A 23,589-nucleotide genomic window follows, 5' to 3' on the forward strand; every position below is an offset into this window, starting at 1 on the left:
AATGTTCAATTTTACTTTCTCTCCATTTACCCCTTATAGAATACCAGGCTTCCAAAGTTGGAAGGTACTTTGAAGATCATCCACCCATCATTTTACAGATGAGGAAACAGAGGCCTTAAAGTTGAAATGATTTGTTTAATGTCACAGTTAGTTAGGTCTTCTTACTCCTAGTAGTCCATTGCTGTTTTCCCTAGACCTTTCTTCTAAATACCTTTGGTAGCTTCCTTCTTTTGGTTAACATATTAACTTAAATCAAGTTCACAGAATTAATTCACTATCAACAGCTAGTTGGAGGGTTCTTTATTTACAATAAGACCCTTTTGTTTTATTTTACTCTTTGCCCTATGTTATTTTATTCTAAGTGAATAGGAATCTCTAGAGTCTTGGATATTTGTTTTCAGAGCTGTTTTCATATTGAACCATCATTTATTAGACCTGTAGAATAGAGACTTTGTCTTGGTCAGGCTACCAGTCCTACTGGTCATGGATGTGGTCTGCTAACATGTTTGTGTCCTGAAATAGAGGATAAAAATTTTATCAATAACAGACCTTCAGTCTATCTCCTCTCCCCTCTTCACCCTTCCCTTTCTTCACTTATGTCCTTCTTTTTCCCTCCTCCCCTCCCCTGCTTATTCTGTCCCATCCTCTCCTCTTTCCTCTCTTTCCCTCTCCTTCCCTCCACTCTCTTCCCTTCCTCTCCCCACCCCTCTTCTCTTCTCCCCCTTTCTCCCCTCCCATCCTTTCTCCTTCTCTCTTCTCCACTCCTCTCCTCTTTCCTCCCTTCCACTCTCCTTACCTACCCTCTCATCCCTTTCTCTCCCCACCCATTTTCCTTCCCTATCTCTCTTCTCCCCTCCCCTCTACTTTTTCCTGCTGCCCTTCTTGTGGATGTAATTTCTAGAATGAAGGGGGCTACCTATGAACATTTCCTGGTCAGGGATCAGGCTTATTCAGGGAGAAACAGGATTCCAGCAGTCAGGCAGGTAGACAAGCTCTTTTCCTCTCAGGTTGTTGAGGCCAGGTAGACCATGTGCTTTGTTTCTATTTGAGTATCAACATGATCTTAGCATTCTGTAATGGAGAATGTGCTGAACTTGGAGTCAGGAAGACCTAGGGTCAAATCTCCCTTCACACTTTACTGATGTGACCTCCCTCTGGTCACTTAACTTTACTAAGCCTTGGTGTCTTCATCTATAAAATAATGAGGTTGAATTTGATAGTATCCAAGGTAATTTCCATATCTAAATCTATAATTCGATGATTCATTCTGATGTTTTCCACTTTTCTGGAATTTATGCTTCCTAGGAAACATATTTAGGAGTCAACTCATTCCTTATTTACATGGCTGTGACAAAGTAAACTTGTAGAAGAAAGGACATTTTGTTTGTTTTACACTGATTTTTTCCCCCTTCCCACAAATGTTGATGGATTAATTTTCCACTCAGGAAGAGAGAAAATCTGTGTAGGACAATTCATTCCCTTGTATTGACCACAACGTTTTTTTAACCTCAGAAGAAATAACATCTCAAACCTGTTTATTCCTCCATGACCTCAAGCTTCCTCTTGTTGGTTCCCCTTCCCTAACTCTTTTACCACTATTTCTCTAAATTCCAATTCCTCAGAAAAAGCTGCATAGCAAACACAGACACACACACACAGAGACAGAGAGACAGAGAGAGAGAGACAAAGAGAGACAGAGAGAAAGAGAGAGAGAGAGAGAGAGATGTTTGGTTGTTTGTTCATGGTCTGACTCATTGTGATCTCATTTGGGGTTTTCTTGGCAGAGATACTACAGTGGTTTGCTATTTCTTTCTCCAGCTCATTTTATACATGAGAAAACTGAGGCAAACAAGGTTAAGACTCATCGGAGTTCAAATCTGGCCTCAGACTTTACAGAGCTGTATGACCCTGGGCAAGTCACTTAATATCTATTTACCTCAGTTTACTCACCTGTAAAGTGAGGATGTTAATATCATCTACCCCCAAGGGTTGTAATGAGGATCAAATGAGATAATAATTACAAAATGCTTAGCACGGTGTCCGGCACATAATAAGAGCTATATAAATGTAAGCTATCATCATCATGATTGATTATTAGCTATTAAAGTTTAACACTGCACTAAGATTTTTGAGATCCATCCTTCCTCCCCCACCTACCCAAACCACTACTTACTTTAGCTGTATCACTGGGGTATTGTGGGGAAAGAATTCTCATACCCATATGAGTCTACAGAAATGTGAGATATTACAATCAGTGCTCTCAAGTCCAGTGCTTACATGGCCTTAATACATTCTTGGGGGCTATTGGAGCCAGATCAGACCAGCTCACAGAATCAATTGTGAAACTTTCAGTGGGAGCATTTACAGCTCAGAAATTGGCAAACACTAAAAATCATAGCTTGATTTATTGTTTTGTTTATTTCTAGACCTAAGGAAGCAAGAGAGAAAATGTCAATGCAGATTAAACTTATAAGTGTGATGTGTATGCTTTTTTTTTCTCCAGGGGAGCCAGTTGTTAAACTTTTACTAGCACACCACTGAGGGATACTTACCAAATCATTTCTTTCTTTGTCCATTTCATTTTGTTCCCATTTAGAGATGCCCCTGAGAAATCTCAAAATGTAGATCAAGTATAGGTAGGAGGTTGAGATATGAGTAAAGCAACCAATTCTCATGCAGTTACTGGAGATGTCAATGAGTATCCATTTCACTCTATAGAAAATGCACAAACTACATAGAAGACTCACAGTAATTCACAAGTAGCTAGTACAATTCCTCTCTCTTTCCAATGTATCCTTTCTCTCTAGGACCTGGAATATTCCCCAGACTCATCCTTTTTTTTAAAGTTAATTTATTTATTTTTAGTTTTCAACATTCACTTCCAGTAAATTTTAAATTATTTTCCCTTCCCTCTCTTCTTCCTTTCCCAAAACAGCATGTAATCTGATACAGTCTGTGTATATACGTTCCTATTAAATATATTTTCACAGAAAATTGTCTGCTTCACTCTGTATTCAGACTCCATAGTTCTTTCTCTGGATGTGGATGACATTTTCCATCATGAGTCTCTTGGAATTGTTTTAGGACCTTGCATTGCTGAGATGGGCTAAGTCCATCAAAGTCAGTCATCCCATGATGTGGCTGTTACTGTGTACAATTTTCTTCTGGCTCTGCTCACTTCACTAAGCATCAGTTCGTATAAATTTTTCCAGGTATTTCTAAAGTCTTCCTGTTTATCATTTCTTATAGCATAATAGTATTCCATTACATTCATATACCACAACTTGGTCAGCCATTTCCCAACTGATGGATATTTCCTCAATTTTCAGTTCTTGGCCACTACAAAAAGAGCTACTATAAATATTTTTGTACATGCGGGCCCTTTTCCCATTTGTATGATCTCTTTGGAATACAGCCCTAGAATTGCTGGGTCAAAGGGTATGCACATTTTTATAGCCCTTTGGGCATAGTTCCAAATTGCTCTCCAGAATGGTTGAATCAGCTCACAACATCACCAACAATGAATTAGTGTTCCAACTTTCCCACGTCTTCTCCAACATTTACCATTTTCCTGTTTTGTCATGTTAGCCAGTCTGATAGGTGTGATGTCGTACTTCAGAGTTATTTTTATTTGTATCTCTCTAATCAATAGTGATTTAGAGCATTTTCATATAACTATAGATAGCTTTAATTTCTTCCTCTGGAAACTGCCTGTTCATATCCCTTGACCATTTATCAATTGTGGAATGACATATTCTTGTAAATTTGATTCAGTTCTCTATATATCTTAGAAATGAAGCCTTTATCAGACACACTAGTTGTAAAAATTCTTTCCCAGTTTTCTGCTTCCCTCACCTAGACTCACTCTTGGCACCATCCTGTGGTTTGTGCTCTATTGAACTTGCTGTTGCAAGAGAGGCAATTTCCTTCCCACTGGACTTGCACTGTGTGAATAACTGATGGATGGAGTGGAGGCTAAATTCCAAGTCTTTTTTATTTCCTGTGTCATAGCTTACATCCTCCCGCTGCTCCTTCAGCTTCAGGGACCATACATACAATTTTATTTTTCATAGGAGACTAATACAAACATGAAATGCTGCTCCTCCTAAGTCTGGATCCCCAAGTCCTCAAATTTGGAGTTATTATGGAAGCAAACCCCAGTTGGCACTAATCAGAAACTCCTCTCCTCCCCTCTAGAAGACTTGAGTTTAAGAACTCCTTGGTTATATGCTTCCTCCCTTTTGGAGTTGTATGGTTGAATGTGTCTCATTATATGTCATTGCCACTCCAAGACTAGCAGTGCCCAGGAACGAGAGGTCCAGGAGTTCTTGTTGCTGTCCAGCTGCTGAGCTCCAGATATTGTTATCTCTGGAGCTGAGAGTGAGAGTCATTCCACTGGAGTTTTGTGGGGGTGAAATAGGCCTCTCTTGTGCCCAGTATGTGAATTGTTACCTTCATTGTTTGCACAGGAACTGGGGACATTTTGATCCATATCTACAGAGTCCCTCAGGGGACTTTACCCAGAACTCAGGTCTACCTGGACCACTTCGAAAAGAGGAAGAAATATGACAAAAGGAGTGAGGGAGAGGCCTTGACATCCTTTTAGAGGCCAGCACAATGAGAGTGTTTCTGGCTCACAAGAATCTGAACAAATCAATTCTTCTCTAAATGAGGATGATAATAGCAATAAGAAACAATAATAATAACTAATATTTACAGGGTGCTTTTGTATAGGGGCAGCTAGATGGTACAGCAAATAGAGTACCAGGCTTGGAGTCAGGGAGAAGTGTATTAAAATCTAGCCTCAGACACTTATGCACTGTCACCCTGATCAAGTCTCTTAACCCCTGTTTACCTCAGTTCTTCCATCTGTAAAATGAACTAGAGAAGGAAATGGCAAACCATTCCAGTAGCTTTGCCAACAAAACCCCAAATGAGGCCTTGAAAAGTCAGACACTACAGAAAAATGATTGGACATATTGGTGCTTTATGATTTACAAAATCCTTTACATGAGTTACTTCTTTTGATTCTTTTGATGTAGGTTTTTTTTTGTAGAGGAGAAAACTGAGACTGAAGGAGGTTATGTGACTTGTCCAGGGTCATATGTCTAATAAATATATGAGATATTATTTAAATCCAAGTCTTTCTGATTCTAAGTCCCAAACAAAGGTTTACCACCTTACAATTTTATCCAGTTGATCAGAGAACTCTTCTTATTTTACTACAACTACCTAACTAACATTATATTAACTAATTCCTTCTATTACTATTCTGGGATAATGACATGTTCATGATCTAGCAAATGAACTTCTGACACACATCCATATTCATGGATAGGGGAGGGTGGAGGATGGCTCTGTGCCTTGTTACTTTACTGACAGATTGCCGTCCTTCAGTTCAGCTAGGTGAGCTTGTCCATTTATCACTGAGTATAGGTGTAACCCTTTCAAAAGAAGTGTTTTAAGATCGAAAATACTCAGTAGTAATAAAGAGAACATGATTTTCAGGGGTATAATTTTAGTGACAAAGCAAGGAAAAAGAACAACAGATGAAATTCAGAGAGTTTTTAACCTTTCATCCGAGTTCTTTATAGTGGAATGAACACCTTTATTATCTTTTTATTTTACTTTTTATTAAGTTAGGCTACATTCTGGTGCCAATGTTTAGTTTGTTATTATATGGTCAAAGAATTATAAGCAGTGGATAGAATGTCAAGACTGCAGTGAGGAAGACTCATCTTCCTGAGTTCAAATCTGGCCTCAGACAATTCCTAGGCAAGTTGCTTAACCCTCTTTGCCTCAGTTTTCTCATCTGTAAAATGAGTTGGAGAAGGAAATGGCAAACCACACCAGTATCTTTGCCAAGAAAACCCCAAATGAGATTATGAAGAGTTCTGACACGACTGAAACAACTGAACCACAGAAAAGAACCATAGCATATCAAAGAGTGGGAAGAAATCTCAAAGGTCATAGGATCATAGACTTAGAACTGAAAATCCAACCCTTCATTATATAGATAGATTAGGGGATTTGCCCAAGGTCATTTAGGTAGTAAGTGGCAGAGCTGGAATGTAAATTGGGTTTTCTGACAATAAATTCAGAATTCTTTCCCTTGTCTTTTGCTGTGTATCTGATCATCTAGTACAACCTATATCTAAAGGACAACCTCTAAAATATTCTTGACCATTGGTCACCTATCCTTTTCTAGAAGACAATTGAAATTTCCAGAAGCCATTCAGTGGAAAACTCATTACATTCTGAGGTGGGGCAGCCATAATTTAAGTTTTCCCTTAAAATCAAGCAGAAATGTTTCTCTGCATCTTCTACCAATTATTCCAAGTTCTTCTCTTTAAGGCCAAGCAGAATGAATCTAATCTCTCTTCCAGATGACAGCTCTTACACTATTCAAAGATGCCTACTAAGAATTCCTAAGTCGTCTTTTCTTCATATTAAACACTCCTGGTTTCTCCAGCTGATCTTTGCATGACATAATCTCAGTTCCTTCATGACCAGGTCTGCTCCAGTTCATAATATCTTTCCTAAAAGGTGCCACTCTAGACTGAATGAAATACCCCAGATATTGTCTAGCTGGGACATAAGGATGATGGAAGCAGAGACTGAAAGATAGAGGGACCTTAGAAGTCATCTAATTTAATTTTCTCATTTTTCTACATAAGAAAACTGATGCAGGAGGGGAAGCAAGTTGAGAATGTCATAGAAGTTGTAAATGGATTCAAGCCAGGAGTATGCTAGGGTTAGCTTGGGAGCTGGTTGTTAAATTTTCAGTGTAAGCATTTATATTATTATGTATCCTGGAAATCAGCAAATGCTACAAATCATGACTTGATTTGTTGTTTTGTTGATTGTCTAGACTTAAGAAAGTGATGGAGAAAGTGTCAATGATGCAAGCTAAACTTAAATGTATAGAATACTTTCAGAGGCAGAGAGGCTGCCTCTAAATCCAATACCCTTTCTATTATACTAGGTAGCCTTCTTTTATTATCATTTTGCTGGTTTTGGACATTTATGCTACTTTTCCAAGTATAAGAGACCTACAATGGTGGATGAAATAGATCAAGCAGACAGGCAATACACGTGTAAAAAGAACTTACTTTAAACTAGAAGCTAATATTCTTAACATGGAACTGGCTAATGAAGACAACCTCAGCATCCTCCCCATTGATTGATTGGGGTGGGGGGGGGATATTCATTGATTCCACATCTGCGACTACTTCCCCCTTCTTTGCTTATTGTACCCAGGTTAAATTAAATGGACAAAAGGCTGCTGCAGTCCATGCTAAAAAACCAGTGGGGATTGCTTTAATGGGGACCACTTTCAACTGGAAAATTGGTGCTTATGGTTTTATAGCTTACCATGTGGTAAGTGGAGTTCTTTCTTACCATGTGGAGTTCTTTCATCCAGCCAAGGTAAGTAGGTCACCTTTAATTATCAGGGGTGAAATCCAAATGATGGGAACCTTATTCTATCTCATTAATAAAGCATAAATATGAAAATTCATATCCTGGAATCTAGGACTGTGGAAAACACCCCTGTACATGTGGAATGGTTTATTTAGATCTTAGTGCTAAGTATATTCTTACGCTGAGAGCTGGGGAGATGACTGTGAATTTCAAACACAGAGGATCATTGCATGACAGGTTAGTTAGCAACCCAACCGTGGAGGAATCAAGAATCTTTTCAGCATGTGAATGGGGAACTGGGGGGCATCAGTGATGTTTATTAAATATTCCCTTTTAATGTGGCTACTGAAAAACTGAAAGGATGTTTTCTATTTTTCCCTTCTCTGAGTTATGACTTACAGAGAATATTGGAAAAAGCATTGGACATGGAATCAGGACGTCTTGGTTTGATTATCAACTCCACTATTTAGTATTACCTCAGCTTTATTATTTCCTCTCTTGGAGTCTCAGTTTCCTGATCTATAAAATGAGGTGGTTGGAATTGATCAACTAATCAGCAATAAATATTTATTAAGTGCCTACTATGTGTCAGGCATTTTGCTAAGCACCAGAAATACAAAAAGAAACGAAAGACAGTCCCTGACCTTAAGGAGCTTACAATCTAATGGGCAGACACATACAAGCAAATACATATAAAGTAAGCTATACATAGGATAAATAAGAAATAATTAATACAGAGGAGACACTGGAATCAAGAGGGGTTGGGGATGGCTTTTTGCAAAGAATGGAATTTTAGCTGAGACTTAAAGGAAACCAAGGAGATCAGTAGTTGGAGCAGAGGAGGGAGAGTGTTACAGGCATGTGAAACAATCAGAGAAAGTTCCTGGAGCCAAGAAATGGAGTGTCTTATTTGTATAACAGCTAGGAGGCCAGTGTTGCTGGATTGAAGATTATATGTTGGGGAGAAAAGTGTAAGAAAACTCAAAAGGTAGGAGAGAGCTCGATTTTGAAGGATTTTGAGTGCCAAACAGAGCATTTTATACCTCTTCTAAGGACAATAGGAACTCATTGTAGTTAGTTGAGTAGGTGGGGTGACTTGGTCAGACTGGTATTTCAGAAAGATCACTTTAGTGACTGAATGGAGGATGGACTGGTATGGGGAAAGACTAAAAACAGGCAGATCCACTATCAGACTATCGCAGAATCAAGGCAGAAGATGATGAGAACCAGAAACAGAGTAGTAGCAGTATCAGAGGAGAGAAGGAGGCATATTCAAAATATGGGACAAAGGTGAAATTGACAGGCCTAGGTACAGATTAGATATGGAAGGTGAGAGATGGGAATTCAGGATGAAGCCTAGGTTGTGAGCCTGAGGAAAAGGGAGGATGGTGGCACCCTCTATAATTAGAGAAAATGTAGGAGGGAAGGAGGCTTTAGGGAATAGATAATGAGTTCTCTTTTGCACATATTGAGTTTAAGATGTCTATTGGACAGCCAGTTTGCAATGTCCAAGAGGTAGTTGGAGATATGAGACTGGAGGTCAGCAGAGATTGGGGTAGGATAGGTAGATGTGAAAATCATCAGCATAGAGGTGATAATTAAATCTGTGGGAGCTGATGAGATCACCAAGTGAAGTTATGTAGATGGAGGAGAAGTTCCAGGAGAGAACTCTGAGGGACACCTATGGTTTGAGGGAGTTTTCTGGAGAAGGATCCACCAAAGGAGACAGAGAAAGAGTGGTTGTATAGGTAAGAGGAGAACAGAGAGGGTGGTCTCCCAAAGACCTAGAGAGAAGAGTATATAAAGGAGAAGAGACTAATCAGCAGTGACAAAGGCTGCAAAGAGGTCAAGAAGAAACAGTTGTTAGAAAAAGCCATTGGATTTGGCAACTAAGAGATCATTAATAACTTTGGAAAGAGCAATTTCAGTGGATTGATAAGGTCAGGAGCCAGATTGTAAAGGACTAAGAACAGAGTGAGGGGACAGAAAGTGAAGTTACCTATTATAGATGGCTTTTTAGAATTTAGCTACAAAAGGGCAGAGGAGATACAGGATGACAGCAGGGATGGAAGGATCTAGTGAAAGTATTTTTTGCAGGATAGGGATGACATGAACATGTTTGTAGAGTTTAAGAGATGAGCCACTAAAGGCAGGGGGGGATTAAAAATAAATGAAAGAGGAGTGATGACAGAGGGGACAATCTTTTGGAAGAGATGAAATGGAATGGCATTTGAACAAGTAGAGGGGTTAGCCTTGGTAAGGAGTAAGGACATTTCATCATGTAAAATAGAGTGACATCTGAGTAACAGGAGATGAGGAAAAGGAGTTCATAGCTAATGGCCTCAATTTTCTTTTCTATAAAAGATGAGGTGAGGTTCTCAACTAATACTGTGGGGGAGGGGGACCTGTGGAAGTTTTAAGAAAAGATGAAAAGATTTGGAAGAGCTGCTGTGGAGAGTGGGATAATGAATTGCTAAGGGAAGTATGGTAGGATTGCTTAACAGCAGTGAGGGCCCAGTTGAGGTTATGTAGCATAAATACGTAGTGCATCCAGTCAGAACAGTTATGGGATTTTCTCCAGCTTCATTCAGAAGTATGTGTATTAGCAGGAAGGCAACAAAGCTGAGGCTTGGCTGGATGTAATTGGTGATATTATAAAGGGGGTAGGGATTCAAGAGAGGAAGACAGTAGAGAGTTGAATTAGAAGAGAGAATGGCTAGTTCAGGATAGATGACCTGGGAGAGAATTGGGGAGTCAAGGGATTGAAGGTCATAGTATAGATAAGAAATGAAGTTATATAAGGGAAAGCAGAGGGATAGGTGAAAAGACAAGAGATCTTGGTCAGATAAGGGGATTTCAGAAATCCTGAGCATGGAAATGGTACATTTGTGGGTTGATGGCAAGATCAAGAGAGTGTGACCATCTTTGTGAGTGACTGAAATGTGCTGGAGGAGTAGCTTATGGGAGGTGAGTAGATTGAGGAGCTGAGTCATTAGGGTATTTGAGGGAGAATAAATATGTATGTTGAAGTCCCCAAGTATAAGGGCAGGAGTTGGGGAGGAGAGAGAAATTGTAAGCCAGGCATCAAACTCATTGAGGAAGGAAGGGAAGTGACCTGCAAGTGTATAGACAATAGCTACCAGGATTTTGAGTGTGTGGTAGATATGAATATCTAAGGAAAGAGGTTACTGAGTGAAGGGGATAAGGAGAGAAACTAGAAGTGGTAATGGGGATCGAGGAGTGTTCCAACTCCTCCACCATGACCAGTCAGCTGAGGAGAATGAGTGAAGGTACAATCAGTACTGGAAACGGTGGCCAGGGAGTCTGTGTCATCGGGCAAAAACCAGGTTCCAAAAAGAGATAATAGATAGAACAAATAGGAGAGGAATAGATTTAAGATGAAGAAAAGTTTGTTGCCTATGGAACAGACATTCCGGAAATACAGCAGAAAGTCTGGGTGTAGTTAATGTGAAACTTTGGGATGGGAGGGTTGAGGGGAAAGGGAGTGATAAATTATGCTAGGGGCTTTGGAATTGGGTTTGGACAATGTTCTAGGTACAGGAGTTCAAAGTCACTGGGATGTGAAGGGTATGATTGAGTGTGAGAATGTTCATTACTGCATGGAAGGCACCATTCATCTACCTCCAAAGGACAAGCCAGCAAGATTTGCTCTGGACTCTCTGAACTTCCTTTCTCTATTATGCCCCTACTGGCTACCTTTTCTCCTCCCCTCTCATATACTTCAGTCTCCTTTTATGGGTTGCCTTCCCCCAAAAGAATAGAGGATCCTTGAGAGCAGGGACTGTCTTTCTTTCTGCTTGCATTTGTACAATTATCCCTTCCACATTGCAGGGGGTTAGGGTCATGGCACCCCCCCCCAATCTGGAAAATCTGTGAAAAATTTTATGCCACTCCTTTTCATACCAGAGAAGTTTCAATCATTATGGTATTAAAAGATAAAGTATGTTGATATTATATAATACTATACAGATATTCTGTGCATTTATGAGTTTCTAAACTTTTTTTGTGTCATCTGCTGGCCTTCACATGCCATCTGTGGTTTCTGCAAAACTCCCCCAAAATTTCTATTTAATTTCTTATGCCAACCTGTGATATATGGAGACGCGATGAGGAACGAATAACTGTATTTCCAGTGCTTAGTACAATGCCTAGCACATGGTTAGCACTTAATAATGTTTCCTAGAATACAGCTAAGGACACCTTGAAGGTGAGTGACCAAGACTGAAGGCAGTGCTTTTGATTCTAGTGTTCTCTGAAAATGGATTAACGATGTCAAGTACCTTATATCACATAGCACTACAGGAATCATCCTCATTAGGCAAGTTGGTGTAGTAGAAAGAGTGCTACACCTATAGTCAGAAGACATCTAGGTTCATATCCTCTCTCCAACACTCCTTAACTGTGTGACTACCTCTATAAGCCTCGATTTTCTTATATGTAAAATGAAGCTAATAACTGCCATGTTTTCCCTCACAATAGCTCAAGTAAGACGATGTATGTAAAGCATTTTGCAGGCTTTAAGGTGTCATGTATCTGCTAGGTCCCTTTCTTTCTTTAGCTGCTGCAAACTACTTCTACTCTTAATGTATTTTTTCTTTATGCAGACAGCCTTGCTCTATCCCCATTTTTTTAGAATTCCTAGATAGCTCCTCCTTCAGATCCCCACCTCAAGCAGAGAGGTGCCACAGTGGAAGGGTAAGACTTTCTTTATTTAGCTTTCCATCAATCTGTGTTCCTTTTTTCTTTTTGCCAAAACAAATCCTTTAATCACAATGTTTTGGTAGATGGGATTAGCAGAGATGTCATAGTTCTCTTTTCCAACTACAGTTGATTTTTCATAAACTCCTTCTGTCAGTACTTATGAGCACCTGGACTAATTATTCTGTTTCTCTGATGAACACTCTTGCCCTCTAGATTCTAGGGAATTAAAACTGAGAGTTCCCAGCAATGAACGAGTGACTTAGGAAAGTGACATAGATGCAAAGCAGGATTTTAACATGCAAAAGAACAAGGAAACATTAGTGTGCTGTATGAAGGAAGGAAATTAACTTTTACTGAGCATCTAGTATATTCAAGGTATTGTACTGAGCATGACACAAATTTTTCCTCATTTGATCCTTACAACAACCTTGTCCCAATGTTATAGTTGTGAACACGAGACAAACAGAGGTTAAGTGACTTGCCTCGGGTCATACAACTACTAAGAGTCTGAGGCTGAATTTGAACTCAGATCTTCCTGACTCCAGGCTCAGTGTTCTAGCCATTGAGTCACCCAGCTGCCTTAGAAAGAACATTGGATTTGGAATCACAACACTTGTGTTAAAAGCCCAACTCTAACAAATACTGGGCAAGATGACCTGAAACAAATCATCTTACCTACCTGGGAGAAAGTTTTTCTACTTTTCTTTTTGAAAGGAGGGAAAGATTTGGACTACATAATTTTTGAGTTCTTGCCCACTTCTAGTCTTATGAAATGATGTAAGCTTCTGCTATTAAGCTTTGTCCCTGAGAACTACTTTTACTTAGTGAGAAATAGTTGCCATGATTTCTTTAGGATGTTCACTAAAATTCTTCTCCCATGGGTCCCCAGGAAGCATTGAGGGAACTCTGGGTTCTAGAAGGCTATTCTACACATTTGCCTTTTCTCGCTTACCACCATTAAAAAAGGATAAAATCACCCCCTAGTTGCTCTGTTTTCCTTTTTAGTTTCCTCTGGGATCCTTAGACACATTAGGATTTTGAAGATACACTGATCCCTTTTCCCCCCTTAGAATGTGAGCACTTGAAGTATGCTTATGTATTATGACATTTTGGTTTGAGGATTTTACAAAACCGTTCTATGGGAAGAGGCCAGGTCAGTTAGTCAGGAAGCATTTATTAAGCATTGAGCTCTGAGCTCTGGGAGCTCCTGCTAAGCTGCAGTGACTTCAAGGATGAACCCTACAATGGATGATGCTCTATCTTTTTTGGATTAAAATTGCAAACTCCCATTACCAGGAGGCTAACCGCCATGAGATGAATGTTTTCTGGCTATAGCAAAGCATTACCAGTTAAAGCATGGAGGGGTTGCCATGGAGGAGTGGTCACGCTGTTGCTATCATCAGCTAAGTACATAGCTGATCATCTCCTTGATGGCAGGTTTGTTTTTCCTTTGGTCTTCAGGTTGACAGTACCTACCACAGTGCTTTTTCATGTAGCCATCCATACTTAATAAAAGCTTGCGGAGTAGACCTGAATTTAATAAGGTGTCAAGGCCTCAAGGAAGTAAAGTGGTCAATCTCTCAGGCCAGCATTCGGGTCGCCAGCTTCTGGTTTCACCATAAACTTCAGAACCATGTGGGCCAGCACCAAAAACGTAGAGAATGACATTATTCTCATCATACTAGCCATGGTACATTCTCTAGAGCTGCCAAATTCAAGACAACAGAAAACCTGTGTACAGATTCTTTGATGTTCTTATTTCCTCTAGAATTGAACCCCTGGAGCAGCTATGATTCATTCTTCAATCCTGCCTTTGTTTCTGTCTTGTACAGTATTTTTAACCTCCTTTTAATATACAGAACTCAGATTTACTCTGTGTTTTTTTTTTTTTTTTTTGCCTTGCCTTGATAACTACTGTGTTTTTCTCTGCCTCTATAGGCTAGCCCCACAATATTTTACAATGATCTGTTAAATTCTGCCTCCATATCCATTTAGCCACCCGGAATCATACGTTGACAATCTTCACTACTGGTGGGCCTTTCTCCACACTTGGGATCTTTCTTTCCATAGACACTAATCCCTTCTTGTTTTTAATGAGATCATTTGCTTTTCATCTCTAAGCATTTGCGTACAAATTATTGCCAATTTCTTTCTTATTCTGTTTTTTGTTTTTTTGGATTACACTCTTCCCTCTTAAGCCACTGTCTTTTCTGTTTCTTTTACTCTGTATATCACTAACTCAAACGCTGCACCAGTAAAGTGAAACCTCTATAGTAGTCAGTTTTACATTGCATTTAATTAAAAAATGCTCCTACATTTTTTCTTTCTCTGGTTTATCTTTTTTTTTTTTTTTTTAACATAACATGTACATTCAATTCAATTCAGCTAGCATGTCTGCTTTGTACCTGGCATTATGTTAGGTATTCTGGGGAAAGCCTTTCCTGTCTTTAAGAAGCTTGTTTGTTTGGTTTTTTCAGTGGTACCTGATTCTTTGTGACCCCTTTTGAGATTTTCTTGGTAAAGATACTGGAGTGGTTTGCCATTTTCTTCTCCAGCTCATTTTACAGATGAGGAAACTGAGGCAAATGGATAAGCGACTTGCCCAGGGTCACACAGCTATTAAGTGTCTGAAGTCAGATTTGAACTTATGAAGATGAGTCTTTCTGACTTTAAGTTTAGACACTTAAAGTTTTGGTAGGAAGAGAGGCCTGATGCCTCCTTGTGTACAAGCTACTGACAATTGGACTAGTAATGTGTCTAGGAAGCAACAGGTGCTACTATTCTACCTCATAATGTTTCAGTGTTGAGAAGCTGAGTGGCACAGTGCATATAGTCCTGGACTTGGAGTAAGGAAGACTCCAGTTCAAATTCAACCTCACTTAGTAGCTGTGTGAATATAGGGGCTAATCACCTAAACTTTGCCCAAGTTTCTGCTTCTGATGATAAAAATAGCACCTGCCTCCCAAGGTTGTTGTGAGAATCAGATGAGATGATGCGTCAAGTACTTTGCAAACTTTAAAGTGTTATATAAGTGTTATATAAATGTTGTTGATGGTGATCATGGTGGTGGTAGAGGTAGTAGCAGTTGTTGTTCAGTCATGTCTGAGTCTATGTTTTCTTGGCAAAGATACCAGAGTGGTTTGCATTTCCTCCTGCAGTGTGTTTCCATTTTACAGAGGAGAAACTGAGGCAAATAGTGGTTAAATGATTTGGCCATGGTTACACAGCTAGTAAGTATCTGAGGCCAAGTTTGCACTCAAATCTTCCTGGCTCCAAGCCTGGTGCCCTATCCACCTATCTGACAGTAGTAGTGTCAGTAGTAGTAGCAGTAGCAGTAGCAGCAGCAGCAGCAGCAGTAGTAGTAGTAGTAGTAGTGGTGGTGGTGGTGGTAGTAGTAACCAAATTGTCCAGGTCCCTAGTGGCATAGAGCCAGATAAGCACAGAGCAGGAAGTGGCTGGCATACCAATGCCAAGGGCCACATAAAGTAATCTTACTGACATTATCAAATCTTCCCCACATATCCCCACCTACCTACCTTCCTTTCTACTAGTTGAATGACTCTTAGCCATCTGGATTTGTTTGCATTGATGGATTCTCTTGCTTGAGAGCACATGCCGAATGGTGCCATAGTTCCATAGGGTGCCACGCTTGGAATCAGGAAGACCAAAATTCAGATCCTCCTTCAGATACTTACTGGATGACCCCAGTCAATTTCCTGAACCTCTCTCTCAATTTCCATTTCCTCATCTACAAGACAGGGCTAATAACAACACTTACTTCAGGCTGCTTGTGAGAACTAGTTGGAATGACACATGTAAAGTGGTCTGCAAACTTTAAAATGCTATATAAATGACAGTCATTGCTATGACCAATTATGAATCACATTCTTCCTCCTCCTCTGCCTTGCTGCATCTCTTAGGTATCTTCTTTCCTGCCACATTTGCCAAGTGCCCCAATCCCCAGCACCCATCAGCTATAAAGCTGACAGTAAAAATATCTGAGAATCAGGGTTCTGGTTCATTTCATTTTCTAGGTAGCTGAAGGTCGGACAAGATAAACCTTTTATGTTTTTATGCTTCCTGTTAAAGAAAAGCCCAACAACACAGAGAATGTAACGAAACCCTTTCTAAAATGTCTTTGTTCCCTTTCATTGAAGCCTCTTTAAGTTGGTCTAATGAATACTCATGAATATTCCTTTGAGGATTCAGGATCGGTGACACATGTAATTCTGGGAACAGAATATGCCACATATACTGTACATGCAATTCTGGGAAGAGAGTCCTGTTTGCTGGCTGCTAGCCACTGTTATAGGAGCATTGAATGTAAATACTTTCTTGACTTTTGGTTCTTTTTAAGGAACACTTATTTCAAGGGTTTCATTTTAAGCAAACAGATATTGAATCCTCCATAATATAACCCCAATTTCTTCTTCTGTCCTTGCTTCACTCTTTTCCTTTACTGAAACTTTACCTTCCAGCCATTTTAGTACAAAACTCTACCCCAAACTGTTTGCATTCCCATTTCCAGACCTGTGCTTATACTTTCCCTAGTGGGGCTAACTTTCCTGCACTTTCTGCTGCAGTGGAGAGAGCCCTGAACCTAAAGTCAAGGTGACTTGAATTCAAACCTGGCCTCAAAAGCTGTCTGGCAGTATGACCTTGGGCAAGTCACTTAACTAACCTCTGTTCACCTCAATTCCTCAATTATAGAATGGGGATTATAATAGTACCTCCATCCTAGAGTTGTTTTGGGAATCAAATGAGATAATATTTCTAAAGTGTTTAGCATGGTTTCTGATACATAATAGGCACTTAATAAATGCCTATTCCCTTCCTTCCCTTCACCTTCAAAGTCCTGCAAAGTGAGCACTTTTTAGGTTTCTTAAGAACTTGCCTAATTATGTTGTGGTTATTAAGAGGAGAGGAAATGCAAAACCTCCTCTTCCATTTTCTTATGGAGTGCACTTGATGGGTCATAGGGAGGGAGAGCATTAAGGGAGAGGAAGAAAGTACAAGAATAAATAACCTTTGTATCTTTGTGGCTATTTGGGGGATAACTGTGGAAAGTACAATACACTTCTCATGGAAGAGGTTAATGATTTCACACCATAAGCTTGAAAGCATTTTCTGTTAATGAGAACACTGTGTAGCATATGGAGGAAAGCAATAACTTTGAGTTCAAAAATCCATATGCCCTAATCAGATGTCAAAATGATGGATTCAAATAACTTGGATGCTTGAGTTCATTTTCTCTTTAAGTAAGGGAAAATAATAGGAGAGAAGCCCACTGACATCCCGACCCCACCTTGGGATAGACGTAGCAGATCGGACTAAATATTCATTATCATGGCAGAGGTGCTGGTACTTCTGTCTTCTGCCAGATGGTCAGGTCACTTTTGGACTTTGTGCTCAGCTCGGAGTGTGGTAGTTTAGCAGATACCTTGTTGTACCTTGCTGTTCTGTACATGCAACATTCCATCTCCAGTATCCTTGCTTTTGCACAGGTTGGTGTCCATTCCTGGAATTCTCTCTGTCCTTTCATCTCATTTCATCCCTAATTTCCCTGAAAGTTTGTTTCAGGAATCACACGTGCCCTTTTCTGATCCCTCTCTCCCAGAAATTATTGCCTTCTTCTCTCCAAATTATGCTGTATTTATTTATTTATGATATATTTTATATGTAAATATGTACATGTGGTTCTTATAATAGAATGTAAGCTCCTTGACGGAAGGGATTTCCCCCCCCCCTTTTACATCCCTTACCTATTAATTGAATGATATGTTGAAAAGATGCAGTGTCCAGAGAAAGGTAACCAGGATAGTTGGAAGATATAAGACTTTGCCATTTGAGATGCTTGAGAGTTACTATGGTATAGAAAATATAGTGCCAGACTTGAAGTAAAGAACACCTGGCCTTTCTGAGCCTGAGTTTTCTCCCCTTTAAGATGGAGATGATAAATACCAGCCATCTCACAAGGCTACTATGATGATCAAATGGGATAATAACATAAAGAGTATTCTGAAAACCTTAAAGAGCAAAGTAAATGTGACCTGTTAATGGTATTATTATGAGCTGAAGCAACAAAAGACACAATTGCTGTCCTTAAATATTTAAAGGGCTACCCCACAGAAGGAGGTTCAGAATTCTCTTGGTTGACTCCAGAGGGCAGAACTTGGATCACAGAGGGATGGATTTTAACTCAATATGGTGAGAAGTTTTCCAGCGGTTAGAACTGTCCAAAAATGAATGGAGCCAGTGAGGACCCTCTCACCAAAGGTCTTCAAGTGGATGCTGGATGAACATTGTGTTAAGGAGAACATTTTATTTGTTAGTTCTGTTAAACTATTTTATTGAATCTTTTTTAAAAATCATTGCTATTGGATAGCAGTTTAAAAATTTTGGTCTCAAGCCCACTTTACGTTTAAAAAGTAATGAGGATCCCCTTGTGCCCCATCAAAAGCTTTTGCTCCTTTGAGATATACCTGTTGATATTTACTGTATAAAATGAAAAACATCTTAGTATTATTATGAAAACAGTTTCAACTTTGTGGTCCCCCTGAAAGGGTTTCAGGGATTCCCTGAGAGTCTCCAAACCACACTCTGGGAACCACTATTATAAAGGATAGTTCTCTGGTAGGGAAAGAGAAATATATTGGAAAATGTGGATGATATTAAAACAAAACTTCTTAATAATTTGTTTTCAAGAAAAGATTGTTGTAGAATATATTTATATTTCAGGTATGATGTGAACTTAAAGGTTCCTTTCAACTTTAGGATTCTATGTTTCATTTGTTTTCTCTCAATAATCAAATAATAGTTAAAGAAATGAAATGAGTTATTCTTGATGACAGGGGAATATCTAGCACTCCAATACTCACATGGAACAAATGGCAGTTAGGTGGTTCAGAGGATAGAGTGCTAGACCAGGAGTCTAGATTAAATTAAATTAAAATATGATCTTAAATGCTTACTGACTGTATGACTCTGGGAGAGTCACTTAACTACTCTTGCTTCATATTCTACATCTGTAAAATGGGTATAATAATATCATTTACCTTCCTAGGTGTCTGTGAAGATAAAATGAGAAAATATATGTAAAGTGCTATGCAAACTTTAAAGCTATATACAAATTCTAACTGCTATTATTTTCATTATAGATTTCATTGATTTGGGTCATAGACCCCATGCCATAGACTTTAATGTCATAGACTACAACCTATCCATGCCTATCCCTCCTGTGGACCTCTTGTTCATGACTTCCCATAAATTGCCAAGTGGGAGTCCACCCAAAGGACTACAGGCTTTTCTTGCTTTCTCTTGATGTCTTGAGGATATCAGTGGAGCCCTTGGTCAGTCCACTCAGGCTGTCTGCCATCATCCCTCACTTTTACCACATGACCACACCATTTTCTTTCTATCATACTTTTCCCTGCCTTACCAGTTTGATTGTACTCACCACACATCTCTTTGTCCTTTGTGTGATGTTAATTTTCATCTGTTTAGAGGAGATTGTTTTCCATGATTCACAAACATGGAGTAACACTGACAATGTTGGTATTAACCATATTTTACAATTACTGGTTGCCATTAGCTGTGGTCTCTCTCTGGTTGGGAAATATCCCCAAGTGTTTACCTACTAAGGACTCTTTTGGCCTTCCTGTTATGGCAAGCTTTACATTGGCTAGACTTCTTTACCACATTTTCATTTTAAAGTATATATCAAAATATATTTTGATTTAATTTTGATGGTTTTATCAAGCTACTAGCAGACACTATATTTTTCCTTTAAAAAATTTCATCATTATTTTTTATTTTTGTATTACCTTTTTCCCCATTGAACATATTGTTTTCTTCATTCTACTTACTTTGTATTAGTTTATGTTCATTTGTCCCATGCTTCTCTAAATTATTCATATTCATGATTTCATATGCTGCAGTAATATTTCATGATATATCTGTTTTGTGTTTCATAGCCTTATCTCTCTCAGAGGCTAGCTCAGCACACAACCTGTAGTAGGCACTCAACAATGGTTGAATTGATTTTTTTATTTAATTGAATCTGCAACCCAGATTGTATCTACAGCCATGTGGTCATTTCTATGGACTTCATAAATACTTTTCCATGACTCTCTCTGTGTTTGATTTTATAGTTCTTACCAAGGCCATATTACCTTGGAATAAAGTTGGTTATACCTGAATGACCAGTGTAGGAAAATTCCTATATGTCTTTTGTGTTTATCTAGAAGAGAAAGACATAAAAGACTATTGCATTCATTTACTTCTCCATCCATTCACTTTTTAAAACTATTTCTTTATCAGCTTCAATTGTAAGGAAATTATTACACTCATTCTATTTAATGCTTTTTCTAAATGTTTTTCCCTCCATTATTATACTAATTAACAGTCTAGATTCTGATGGTGGCAGAAAGCATGGGGTTTATCTTCATTAGTCAGGATGTTTGCTTGTGTAGTTAAAGTGTGTGATTTTTTTGCACTATAATTTGAAATAATTCAATATAAAAGTAATCTGTAGGAGAAAATCAATCGGTGTAGAAAAAGGATTCGTCACCAAGTTGGCCAGGAGACTGACTGGCATATCTTGTAAATGAGAAAAAATTACAGTAAGAAATTCCATCATAGTTAATAGCTAAAGATGAAGAACAATAATTCTGCACGCTTACATAGCGCCTTTTCATCAAGGGCTTCTAAACTCCCAATTCAAATTACTTGTTTAAATAATTAATTGAGCCCTTCACAGTCTGTGGAGACAAGTGAACAGCCTTTTCCATGAAACCCACATGTGTGAAATGATCAAATGGATTGGAAAGAAAACAAGACAGTATTTCCTCTGGCCCTTTAACAAACTTGAATAACTTGCGCTTCCTATGAAAACCATGAAAATCAAATGTCTTTGTGTAGGCATGGCTGGGCATGTGTCCTAATACTTTAAGGATCCTTAGGGATCCTCTAAGTATCCTCCAGGGATCCATCCTTTAAGGATCCTGTGATTCCTTTGGTTCACGGGGTATATTCTCTCCACATGGAGGCAGTGTAGTATAATGGAAAGAGCACTGGCTTCAAATTTTGCTTCTGATGCCTGCTCACTGAAGGACCTTGGGAGTGCCATTCATTGTCTTTGAGCCTCAGCTGCTTCAAGTATTAAATGAGGTGCTCAGATTGGATATCCTCTGAGATCCCTTCCAGCTCTAGCTCCCACATAGCTCCTAGTTGTTGTATAGCTAAGTGTGTGAGTATGTGTATGTAGATGTGTAGGAGTGTGTGTGTGTATGTGTGTATTTAGGGAGGACCAGTACCTTTGGTATGATGGTTGCTGAGATCTTTACGGGGCTCTTTCCATCTTTGGTGTCCTCCTGTTCCATCCAGCTCTCACCTATGGCTCCAAGAAGCTGCAGAATGCCCAGCAGCCACACCCTGGTAAACCATTTCAACAGACAGGTCAAACCAGGTTGAGGGTAACCAAGGGATCTCACACCTATTGGTAAGTTAGGGGAATATCTACCTGAAGCATGTGAAGACTTCCCCTGGTAGAATGGGCAGATGAGAACGATTTGTTCCAATAGCCATGAAGGCAACTGAAGTGGGCAATGTGGAGCACTTAGAGTTTGGTTAGACAACCAAAGACACCAAGGTCATCCACTACATCCTGAGCCATCACCAGCCATCTTGACTCTATCCTGCCACTGGACTATGATGACTCTGGAGGAGAGAGTGAGACTGATGACATCATGCAACTCTGCCTCACTTAAATGCAATTTAAGCACGAATCAAAAGACATCAACCAAAAAGTGAGTGTGTGTATGTGTGTGTGAGTGTGCGTAAGTGTGTGTGTACTGCTTTTGCCAAAAACAATTAATCACTGTGCAATCATTCTTTTGATGATGAGCCTTTCTGAACTTTAAGAAGTTTTCAACTCAGTTCACAGACACTTGTTAAATATGTACAATTTTATGTACCTGGCACTGGGGTATGTCCCTGACACTGGGGATACAGAGAAAACAAAAACAAAAACACATAATACAAACAGTTCTTGTCCTCAAGGGCTTACATTCTTCTGGTCGTTGTACAGTAGGCATGTAGTACAGTCATGCCTTCCACGTTGTGACTTTCCCCATCACCGTTTCAGTATATGGTGGGTTGGCATAAGAAATTAAATGGGAATTTCAGAAGAGTTTTGCAGAAGCCACAGATGACATGTGAAGGCCAGCAGATGACACAGGAAAAATCTTTTTTACTTAATATTGACTTTTACGTAGCCTATGGCCGAATACTTAACCCAAATTTTATAAAAAGGTACTGTAAATACTCCATAAAAGAAAAAGAAAAAATTCCAACTTCTTCTGTGGTATGAAGGGAAGCTTAAACAATTTTACACCAATTTTCCAGATCATGAGGGTGTTGCGCTCTAACCCCCATGAGGTGGAAGGCATAACTGTATGTATATATCTGTGCTCACACTTTAAGCCTTTACTACTTGGTGGGAACTGCCAAAGCTTGAATTCTGTCGCCATCCTCCTGGAGAACCCAAGGTCACTTCCATACCATAAAAAGAAGTATTGGCATAGCCCAGCTTTCGGCCAGCTACATAAATAATAGGATGAATATATAGTTAAGCAAATATGTAAATATCATGGGCTTCCCTTGCATCCCTGGATGCAAACCTGCTCTGTTTGCTCAAGAAGGGGTCTTAGGAAAACTAGTTCTTCTCCGAGTTCTTTGGCATGCAAGGGTGACATAAAAAAGAGGTGACTTGTGGAATTTCATAAATCAAGAGTATTTTAGCTTCAAGGATTGAAAATTGATTAAAGTCTAAACCATCACCCATACTATAGATCTGTGAGACCTGTCTCTCTCACATTCTCTTTCCCAAGATTGTCCCACATGTCAGCAGTTTTACCGGAAAGCAAACTTTTCATGTTTAGCATCATTGCAACCTATTATTCTAATGATATGCTGCCTGCCACTGTTTGGCAGCTATAGCATGGGACAGGGTAGGGGTTTTGGCTGAACTCAGAGCTCTAGGGCTGGATCCATGCCAGACAAGTAAATTGGAAAGGGAGAGTGTTCAGACTGTGGCTTCTCCATTGCTCCAAGTACCACCTTCTGCTAAAAGTTCTTGTTGCCTCCAGGCTATTCAATCTCATTCTGTGATTATTTCAGGGAGGAGCCAGGAAGAATTCTCTTCTTGAGACCTCTTATTTTTAAGTCAGATTGGATCTTTTCCATCTCAGTGATATAACAAAGAAGACTGTCACCCAGGGCCAAGTCCTTCATGAAGTATTTCTTAGTCCTTGGTCTACCCTGGTCATGCCTAGGCTGTGTTCCTTCCTTACATAGAATCTCTTGCTTCCTTCCAGACACAGCTTCAGCACCACCAGTGTGCCCTCCCTTTATCAATACTTTGTAGGAAGGAAGGTAGCAAGTATT

At 39.4% G+C, this 23,589-nt stretch overlaps 1 long non-coding RNA gene across 1 annotated transcript; it reads right to left on the bottom strand.

Annotated features, from left to right (window-relative positions):
* Nucleotides 1–406: 406 nt before the first annotated feature.
* Nucleotides 407–1,787, bottom strand: LOC140519863 (uncharacterized). The gene is made up of 3 exons (XR_011972307.1): nt 1,532–1,787; nt 917–1,071; nt 407–513 (listed from the first exon to the last, which is right to left on the bottom strand). It is a non-coding gene; the product is annotated as an uncharacterized lncRNA (long non-coding RNA).
* Between the last annotated feature and the right edge of the window lie 21,802 nt (nt 1,788–23,589).

The sequence above is a fragment of the Notamacropus eugenii genome, chromosome 1 (assembly GCF_028372415.1).
Source record: "Notamacropus eugenii isolate mMacEug1 chromosome 1, mMacEug1.pri_v2, whole genome shotgun sequence".
In the NCBI taxonomy this organism is placed as follows: domain Eukaryota; kingdom Metazoa; phylum Chordata; class Mammalia; order Diprotodontia; family Macropodidae; genus Notamacropus; species Notamacropus eugenii.